The 10,963-nt window shown below is 33.3% G+C and overlaps 1 non-coding gene across 1 annotated transcript; it reads left to right on the top strand.

Moving 5' to 3' along the window:
* The first annotated feature begins 303 nt into the window (after window positions 1–303).
* Trnar-ucg (transfer RNA arginine (anticodon UCG)) lies at window positions 304–376 on the top strand. The gene has a single exon. It is a non-coding gene; the product is annotated as a tRNA-Arg (tRNA).
* The last annotated feature ends 10,587 nt before the right edge of the window (window positions 377–10,963 follow it).

The raw sequence follows: 10,963 nt of genomic DNA on the forward strand, positions 1-10,963 counted from the left end.
TGTTGTACAAAATAGTATTTTTTTTCTAGTAAACCGTTATTGAAAAATATTTTCTTATTTTTGTTCTTGAGAGCGAAAACATTTCAATCTTTGACATTTTTATTTAAATTTTTTTCCGTTAATGAATTAAAAAAAATACATTATTTATTAATATTCTAAAAATAATGTATACATTTTATACTTTGTACCTTACTACATACTACCAACCTTATACAATCAATAAAAGTGGACGGAATAATAATTTTATTCACATTCCAAAACATGCATGCGCTGTTATAACAGTTCTCAAGTATCATTATCAATGACCGTGTGGCCTAATGGATAAGGCGTCGGACTTCGGATCCGAAGATTGCAGGTTCGAGTCCTGTCACGGTCGAAACACTTTTTGTTTTTTTTTTTAGTTTATATACTATTTGCAACTATTTATTGATTTAATACTAATATTGGGAATGCTGATATCGTATGTATATTTGGGAAAATAAAATACAGGTCAACAGGCTTTTCTATAAATGCATATACGATGAATGATATTTTATAGGTAGGTACATAATATGTATAGAATATAATTCTTATATTATGTATACCTTTCCTTTATAAAGATAGAAAATAGAAGAATATATTATAATTTAATAATGTGGACATTTTTCTCTAAGGTTTCTATATGGTTGATTGATTTTCCAAGTGTAAAACAAATAAACTATGTAGATTTCCGATTAACTCAAAAATCGTTCTCCAAATATTTTTTTGTATGAAAAATACAGAACGATTTCCAAAGTAAATTTAAAACATCAAAATAAACTTATTCTCCACTGAAATTGTGGTTAATAATGAATAAAGATAATAAATTATATAGTTATAAGAAGAAAAAAAAACAAAAATATTAAAATATCCACTTCCAATATCCAGTACCACTCCACTAATTTTTTATAAAACGTTTTGTATTAAAACAAGGATTTCTCTTAATGAGGCTATTGATTCAAGCCTATATTGCCCTCTAGTGAGTAAGTAAGAAACTAATTCCGAGTTTCTAAAGAATCCTTTATTAATCTAAAAGAAAATAATATAATCCACAGTATTTAAGACTTTTAGGCCTTAACATAAAATTGACTTTAAGGCCGTTTTATACGCCAATATTAATAATAAAATATAAAGTAAAATTATCAGCAATCATATTGAAATATAATGTAAAATGCTACAATTATTATTCATCTCCCTGTGTGCGCCATCTATTAGGAGTATGAACATTGATTTTTAATAGAAGACTGTAGGATAATATCATGAGCGTACTGGCGTTGATTGCGTGCCTTGATTTAAAAAATTAATACGGGTATTAATATTTCATTCAACGGTACTGGGAAACACCAGCTTCATTTTTTTCAATTTTTACCATTAACCCGGGAGTAGTCGCGCCGTTTAAAACAATCTAACATTTTATCCATTTCCATGATAACTTGAGGTTATCATGGAATCTCATGAGGTTATCATATATTATTGAGGGCAAAACTATATGGTGGCGAAAAAGGAAGCGAAAGTAGCAGTAGCAAAAGCCAAAGCAGAAGCGTATTCAAACCTATACGACCAACTTGATACCAGGGAAGGTGAAACGAAGATATATAAAATAGCCAAACAGAGAGCAAAGAAAGCAAAAGATTTTAACCAGATTAGATGTATCCGAGATGAAAATAATAAAATACTAGTTCACGAAAGGGATGTCAAAAAGAGATGGAGAAAGTACTTTGACAGCTTATTAAATGGAGAATTTTACAGACAGCCTGTAGAGTCAACGGAGACAGTAGCAGCAATGGTCACCAAAATAACCAACGAGGAAGTGGCCCAAGCGCTTCAAAAAATAAAGAAAGGAAAAGCGGTAGGACCAGATGATATTCCTGGGGAAGTATGGAGAGCATTGGGAGAGACAGGAACAAGGTGGCTAGCAGGTCTATTTAATAGAATTATGGAAGTTGGACAAATGCCAGACGAATGGAGATACAGTATACTGGTACCTGTTTACAAAAACAAGGGAGATATACAACAATGTACAAACTACAGGGCTATAAAACTGCTTAGCCACACCATGAAAATATGGGAAAGAGTAATTGATAGACGGATACGTGAAGAGACCGAAATATCCGAGAATCAAAATGGCTTTATGCAGGGTAGATCAACAACAGATTCAATTTTCATTATAAGGCAGTTGATGGAAAAATACAGGACTAAAGAAACAAACGCTCATATGGTATTCATTGATCTCGAGAAAGCATATGATAGAGTTCCTCGAGAGATTCTGTGGTGGGCACTCAATAAGAAAGGAGTCCCTGGTGAATATGTAAAGATTGTGAGGGATATGTATGAGGGAGTAACGACTAGTGTTAGGACAGGTGTGGGAGAGACTGATAAATTTCATGTGAAAGTAGGATTGCATCAAGGTTCTGTGCTTAGTCCGTATTTATTCTCATTAGTTTTGGACCAGATAACAGCGAAACTACAGCGTAACATTCCATGGTGCTTAATGTATGCTGATGATGTCGTGTTAGTAGGAAATAGTGAAAGAGACTTAGAACAAAAACTGGAACAGTGGAGACAAGCTCTGGAGGAAAAAGGTTTAAAACTTAGTAGGACAAAAACAGAGTATTTGGAATGTTCATTTAAAGATGGAGCTACTACAAATAAAATGGTATCTTTGGATGGTGAAATGATTGTGAAAAGCAATAGTTTTAAGTACCTAGGATCGGTATTACAGAGTAATGGAGATATAGATGGAGATGCATGCAGTAGAATTAGGGCTGGATGGATGAAGTGGAAAGAAGCGAGTGGGGTGTTGTGTGACAGAAAAATCCCAATGAAGCTGAAGGGAAAATTCTATAAAACAGCCATAAGACCAGCTATGATGTACGGACCTGAATGTTGGGCAGTGAAAAAGAAAGAGGAACAACGAATGCATGTGGCGGAAATGAGAATGCTTAGATGGATGAGTGGAGTGACAAAGAAGGATAAAATTAGAAATGAGTATATTAGGGGAAGTTTAGGTGTGGCACCAATTGATGCCAAAATGAGAGAGCATAGGTTAAGATGGTTTGGTCATGTTCAACGTCGAGACGTTAACCACCCAATACGAAGAATAGCTGAAGTGCAGATTCCTGGAAGGAGTAGGAGGGGAAGACCAAAGAAGACCTGGGGGGAGACGATAAGGCAGGACATGTTGGTAAAGGGGATTGACATTGATATCGCCCAAGATAGAATTGTGTGCAGAAATGCAATTAGGGAAGCCGACCCCGCATAGGGATAAGGCAAAGAGAATGATGATGATAACTTGAGGAAAAATTTTTCAACATAACTTTCCACTCGTCAGTGCCTCGAGGAAGATTGTAGTAATGCATGGGATATTCTTTTTAATTTTTTTAAATTTTTTTTGTGGAATTTATGGCTTTGGTCAGAACCAATTAGCTTTAAAGTTGTTAGAAATAGATATTTTTAACATAACAAGTAAATAACAATGTTATAAAATAGAAATTTGTTTTAAATTCGTATTGTTAGATTTTTTCTCTACGTGCGACTGCTTACTTGACAGAAGTGAGTGCGACTGCTCCCGGGTTAAATCCACAATCATCAATATGTTAACAGGAAAAACCGTATACATAATATCCAAATTCGTCATCCACGGTGCTTAAATCTTAAACATGATTTAGTAAGTCCATTAAATATTTCCACCATTATTAAGAATGTCAACCGGCCTTGAGACTTTTCTCAGTGTACTGATACGTAACTGTCAAATCAATACTAAAGTTAAGTACCTACATGCCAATAGGGCTTTTCATCGATTGTCATTTGTTTCGAGCTTCTATCATAAGTTGTATAATCTGTGCATAATATTAATATACACGGATTATACGACATACGACACAAGCTCGAAACAAGTGACTGTGAATGAAAAGCCCTACATCAAAGAAACCGACCAAGCTGTCGCTTCTTGTCGTTGGTTATTCTGTGGTCAAATTATCTTTATCTGCATCATTGATATTGATTGGTTATCTATTTCGAGTATTGTATTCGCCAACCAATTACATATACATCTATAAGTATAAGCTGCTACTGTTCGTCCGCTAAAACTTTTCTCATGCGTCACGATTCATTTTCAAACAAATTAAGTCAAAACATAAAGTGAAACGAACGTCGATGATACATTTTGTATACTGTATACTATATAATATATACACATATCGGCGTACGTTTCACTTTATGTTTTGACTTAATTTGTTTGAAAATGAATCGTGACGCATGGGAAAAGTATAGCGGACGAACAGTATATACAGGGTGTAACAAAAATACAGGTCATAAATTAAATCACATATTCTGGGACCAAAAATAGTTGGAATGAACCTAACTTACCTTAGTTCAAATATGCACATAAAAAAAGTTACAGCCCTTTGAATTTACAAAATGAAAATCGTTTTTTTCGAATATATCGGAAACTATTACACTGAAATTATACTGAAATTTGTGCACCCCATAAAAATTTTATGTGGATTTTGTTCCCTTAAACCCCCCCCCCCCCAAACTTTTGTGTACGTCTCAATTAAATTATTATTGTGGTACCATTAGTTAAATTCAATATTCTTAAAACTTTTTTGCATCTTAGTATTTTTCGATAAGGCAGTTGTTATCGAGTTGAGGCTTATTTTTTAATATGTTTACATAAAAATTTTGTGGGGGTTTTGTTCTTTTAAACTCCCCAAATGTTTGTGCACGTTCCAATTAAAATATTACTGTGGTGCCATTAGTCAAACACAGTGTTTTTAAAACTTTTTGGCCTCTTTGGATTTTTTCGAGAAGGCACCTTTTATCGAGATGTGGCTTCTTTTTTAATATGGTGCAAAATATGCCTAAAAATGTAAATCATACGACATAAATTTTCATATTATTACCAAGTCTCCATAATCGTACTCAACCATATACAAATATGTGGTGGATTTGACAAATATTCAAAATATCTTATAAAAACTGATTTTTCGAAAAAGTACTAAGAGCCAAAAAAGTTTTAAAAACATTGTATTTAACTAATGGTACTACAATAATAATTTAATTGGAACGTACACAAAAGTTTGGGGGGTTTAAAGGAACAAAACCCTCAAAAAATTTTTATGGGGTGTCCAAATTTCACTATAATTTTTTCTTAAGATGCTACTGCCATAAGAATACTACATGTCCATTTTCAATAAAAAATATCTAATAGTTTTCGATATATTGGAAAAAATCGATTTTCATTTTGTAATTTCCAAGGGTTGTAACTTTTTTTATATGCACATTTGTACTAAGGTAAATTAGGTTCAATTGAACTATTTTTGGTCCCAGAATATGTGATTAAATTTATGACCTGTATTTTTGTTACACCCTGTATACATCTATAAGTATAAGTATAGTCGAGGCATTGAAGCACAAAAAAAGGGTTTACTGTCGATTTTTGGCGCAGTAAGACGGATTTTAATGCAGTTTGGTGCATTGGATTCGTGAGAATGTCAGGAAATTTTGTGAACTAATGTAATGAATAAGAAATTTCAAACTGCATTTGTGCATAAGAAAAATGCATTTCAAAAATGCATTTCGCTAAATAGTGGGAAAAATTGACTCAATTTTCGTACTCGGAGGTTTTAGGGGTTACGCGCTGAAAACGAATATGAGGTCGGCGAGAGTGTGCAAACTACCTGGTGCCTGCAGCGGGTGTAATAAACGTCTTCCTCTGGAGTAATGTGGTAATTTATCATATCATTGGCTTAAACTCATTACTCGGGGGTTTTTGGGGTCGCTGTAAATAGATATGAGGTCGGCGGGAGTGTGCAAACTACCTGGTGCCCGCAGCGGGTGTAATAAACGCCTTCCACTAGAGTATTATGGTAATTTGTTAAATAATTGGCCCAAACTTGTAACTCGGGGGGTCTTTGGGGTCGCTGAAAATGAATATGAGGTCGGCGAGAGGGTGCAAACTACCTGGTGCCTACAGCAGATGTAATAAACGACTTCCTCTGGAGTATTGTGGTAATTTATCATATAATTGGCTTAAACTCATTACTCGGGGGGTTTTTGGGGTCGCTGAAAATGAATATGAGGTCGGCAAGAGTGTGTAAACTACTTGGTGCCTGCAGCACCAAGGTGTAATAAACGTCTTCCTCTGGACTACTATGGTAATTTGTTAAATAATTGGCACAAACTTGTTACTCGGAGGTGTTTGGGGTCACTGAAAATAAATATCGCAACGACTAAATTCTAATTTCATATCATTTAAAGTAGTTTGAATTAAGGCGCAAGTGGATGATGTGGTCTTGCCTTGAGAGAAAATTACTAGATACAGAATGTACTTAATGGTTATTGCCAAAAATAAAAAGATTGTCATTGGAAAAATTCTTTCGTCTGTTGATGCATTTACCCAGCATTTCAAAAGGGTATATTTACAAACACAAATTTGGCTGCATGGAGAGGACAGTAACATGAACCCAACCGATTGGGGATGGGAATTACAAAATAATGTATTAATTCAAGCTAGAATGACTCAGCCACCTGGTCCTCCAAACATTATAAATTTAATATTCTGTAGTAGTAAGTCAGACTGCGGCAACTCATGCGGGTGCAGGGAGCATGGGTTAGTTTGTAATTTACCCCGCAAAAATTGTGCAGGCTATGATTGCACAAATATTGCATTGGAATCGAGAGAGGAAAGCAATAATGAAGAAGAAGATGATAATGATGAAGAAAATGAATTTTAAAAATAAATTACGATAAATTTTGTATAATGAACTTTTTTAACCATAAATATATTATAATAATAAAAATTTATGTTTATTTATAATAAAAATACCACCCTTTTCGATCACTATAGTTACATCGAAGAAAATAGATTACCCCAAAAACCCCCAAGTAACGAGTTTAAACTAATTATATGATAAATTACCATAATACTCCAGAGGAAGACGTTTATTACACCCGCTGCAGGCACCAGGTACTTTGCACACTCTCGCCGACCTCATATTCATTTTCAGCGGCCACAAGAACCCCCCGAGTTACAAGTTTGGGCCAATTATTTAACAAATTAAAATAATACTCCAGAGGAAGACGTTTATTACATCCGCTGCAGGCACCAGGTAGTTTGCACACTCTCGCCAACCTCATACTCGTTGTCAGCGACCCCAAAAACCCCCGAGTATGAAAATTGGGTCAATTTTCCCACTATTTAGCGAAATGAATTTTTGAAATGCATTTTTCTTATGCACAAATGCAATTTAAGATTTCTTATTCATTACATTAGTTCACAAAATTTCCTGACATTCTCACGAATCCAACGCCCCAATCCGCATTAAAATCCGTCTTACTGCAAAAAAATCGATACTTCAATCCTTCAATGCCTCGACTAGTATGCAAATACCCGTCAACGAATACATCATTTTCTACCTTCTATGTATAATAATCACTTAATCACGGAGGTACGTAATAGGGCTTTTCATTCACAGTCATTTGTTTCGAGCTTCTGTCATGTGTCACATAATATTAATATATCTACGACATACGTTATTGGTATATACAATAATACAAACCAAAGACGTATGACGTAGATATCTTAATATTATGTGACACATGACAGAAGCTCGAAACAAATGACAATCGATGAAAAGCCCTATTTTCGACGCCCTGAAAGAAGGGTTTGCTATGAACTATATTATAACCTTTCCTAAGCTAAGTGATCAATACTTCATATTGCGAGTTTTATTCAGAGATGGGGCTAAAAGTTTAAAATTTCTCAAACATGTCAATAGGGAATATGACCGATGTTAGTCAACAGTTGTCAAAAGACAAAAGACAATATTAAATAGTTATGTGAAATTCTTTTGCCCGGATAAGGTTATATTTATAATCGCTCTCATTATTATAAAAAAAATACACGTGTGTCTTTTATGAACGATTTCTAAAATAGTTTTTGAATGGTAGGAGAGGTGTCGTGAACGTAATTTTTTTATTAGGTATAATTATTACATTAAACAATAAATTTTTAAATATTTCACCAAGTAGATTTATTAAGTATCTTAAATATTTTTATTTAAATATTTTAAATCTATGTATATCAAAATAATATTTTATATAGATTTACATAGGTACCTACAATAAATTCGTTCTGTAAAATTGATATTTGAAGATCATATTTAATTTTGTCTGTCAGAGATGGCGCCACCAATAATTTCTACGTTTCTACAGAATAAATTTCTGTTCTCTAGAAATATATGCATTAAATTTTAAATTACTAAACTTATTAAATTAAACAAATATTCATACAATAATTCTTATAATCTTTATTAGAATAGTTTAGTGTTCCTAGTGTTCCAAATAAAACTCTTGTATCGCCATCTCTCCTAAAATTCATACACTACTGTGTCGAACATTATTCTTTTATTGCAGAACACTCACTTATTTTTGTATAATTAATTGAGATCATTAATAACCTTATCAAACCAAAATAGTGGTACATTGATATTTTTGGTATATTTTAAATTTATATTTTTTATAAAAATCTAATAATACCTACAATCTTTAATATTATAGAAAGGGAAGGACTCTAAATCATACATGGAGATATCTATAAATTGTTTCACCTCTGCTATGCTACTTCTCGTTAGATGGCAGGCGACGTCATATACAGTGGGCATGTAAAGGTTGGAATAAATTAATTTTTTTCGTGAATGGGCGATTTTGGAAATAAATCTTAAAACAGGTCGATTTTTATATTTTAATTATGAGTCCATTTGAAAGGTTATTCAATTCTGTATTCAATAATATAAGCAATATTATTTTTGGAGAACATTAAGTTCTGGGGTCCGAGAAGTTAGCTGCAAGATGGCTAGACTTGATTTTCACAAAACGAAATATTTAAATTTGGCAGTGTTGCCATGTGATTATAATGTATAAGTTATGGGTAAAGTTCGGTAAACTGGTAGCATCTAAACATTCCGTATATGTATTTGGAACCTAGCAGTTTTCTATTGGTTCGTTGCAACACACGGTCATATTTTAACCAATAGGCGGCGAGGTCCCAAACGCATATACGAAATGTTATTCGGTTCCAAATTCATATACGGAATGTTAAATATTCCTACACCGGAAAAGGTAAGTTTTTATTAGAGTCTGTTAAAAGGAGATTAATTTTAAAATACTTGTTACTGTATTATTAAATAAAAATAAAATAATTATAGTATTTGGAATGTTATTTGGTGCGAAATTCATATACGGTATGTTAAATATTCGTAGAACAAAAAGACAATTTTTATTAAAGCCAGTTAAAATGAGACTGGTTTTTAGTAGTATATTATACAACGACACTGGCGAAGCGTCCATGTAACCACTGTTACCATTGGTAACAGTTAAAAATCTTGCAAATAAATATTTTATGACGATGAATAATTCTATTTACCAATATTTTTACCAATAGAAATATATTATTATATTATGTGGTAATAGTACCTAATTCAGTAAATATCTCCAATATAGCCAACTACTCGTAGACACGAAAATATTGGCGAGTTTATGTGACTCCGTTGCACTTTATGATACTCTGTTACCAGACTCATTTCTGGTGACAATGGTTATATACGCACGCTGGCGCTCGGGACCGGGTAGTGACTGAAAATTTTGAAGAAGCGACGACATAAGCGCGCTGTGTATCAGTAGGGCTGTTACCAAATTTAAAAAATTGGTGACAGTACCTATAAAAAGTGTGCGTGCAGTTAACCATAGATGAGTGTCGCTTCTTAATCGATCAACTACTTGAAAAGTAATTCTCCTTGTATAATTCTGAAGAAAAAAATGAGATTATTAAAAATGAAAGACCTATTTTAAACAATTTAAAAAAGGAATCAACAAAAGTAGTTCGATATTTTAAATTTAGTTGGTACAGTGAAAATCCTTGGTTATATTATCGTTGCAAGAAAAATATACTGTCTTGTTGGGCATGTCTTCTGGTTTCTACAGAAAAATGGGTGGACCAGATTCACGATTTAAATGGTGTTAGATTTTTAAAAAGGAGACATGAAATTTTTCCGTTACCTACATGTAAGATGTATACTCAATTTGATTCAGTTTGGCAAAAAAAATCAAAAGTTCTCTTAACCAAGCTTTTAAAGCAAATATTGCTAAACATAATGAGTTTGTTCAAAAATAGATAGGTATATGGTATATCCTTAGCACACTTATAAGAGATACTGTATGTTTTTGGGCCAAACAAGAACTAGCGTTTCGTGATCATTTTGAGTGCGACGACTCTGACAATCGAGGCAATTACGGGGAATTGTTAACATTAATTGCCAAAAAAGATCAAAAATTTTGTCAACATCTAGAAACCTCTGTTTTTTCGAGAGTTTCAAGTCATATACAAAATGATATTATTGAAGCTACACTCACCGGCACAAAATTCCGCCACCCAAAATTTTTGATTAAGTTTGACAATTTATAACTTTATTATTTGTGCTCCGATTTTCAAAATTCTTGCACCAGTTTGTAGGTACATGTATTCATATTGTTTGGTATTATGCCGGTAACAAAAATTTTTGCTTGCATGTCATTGTACAGGGGTGAAAGGAAGCGTTGTATTTTCTCCTAATTTTAAAAAATTCTGTGGAAAAATGGAATAGCTGATTTTGTTTCATAGTCCTGTCATATTTTCCCGGAGGCATCACCAACATTTTGTTTTTTGAATTATCCGAATATCTTTTTTCTTGTAAGAGCTGTACCATTTTTTGTAAATAAAAACACTGATTGACTCATACAATTGAGGTTGGATTGATAAGATTGGAATGGCCCGCATGTAGCCCAGATCTCAATCATATTGAGCATTTATGGGATGAATAAAAAAAGCTATCTGCCGTCATCCTAGGGCTCCAGAAAAGTTGGTACATTTATGGCCCTTGTAGAAGAATATCGGGCTATTCCCCAA

Source organism: Diabrotica virgifera, chromosome 4, assembly GCF_917563875.1.
Source record: "Diabrotica virgifera virgifera chromosome 4, PGI_DIABVI_V3a".
In the NCBI taxonomy this organism is placed as follows: domain Eukaryota; kingdom Metazoa; phylum Arthropoda; class Insecta; order Coleoptera; family Chrysomelidae; genus Diabrotica; species Diabrotica virgifera.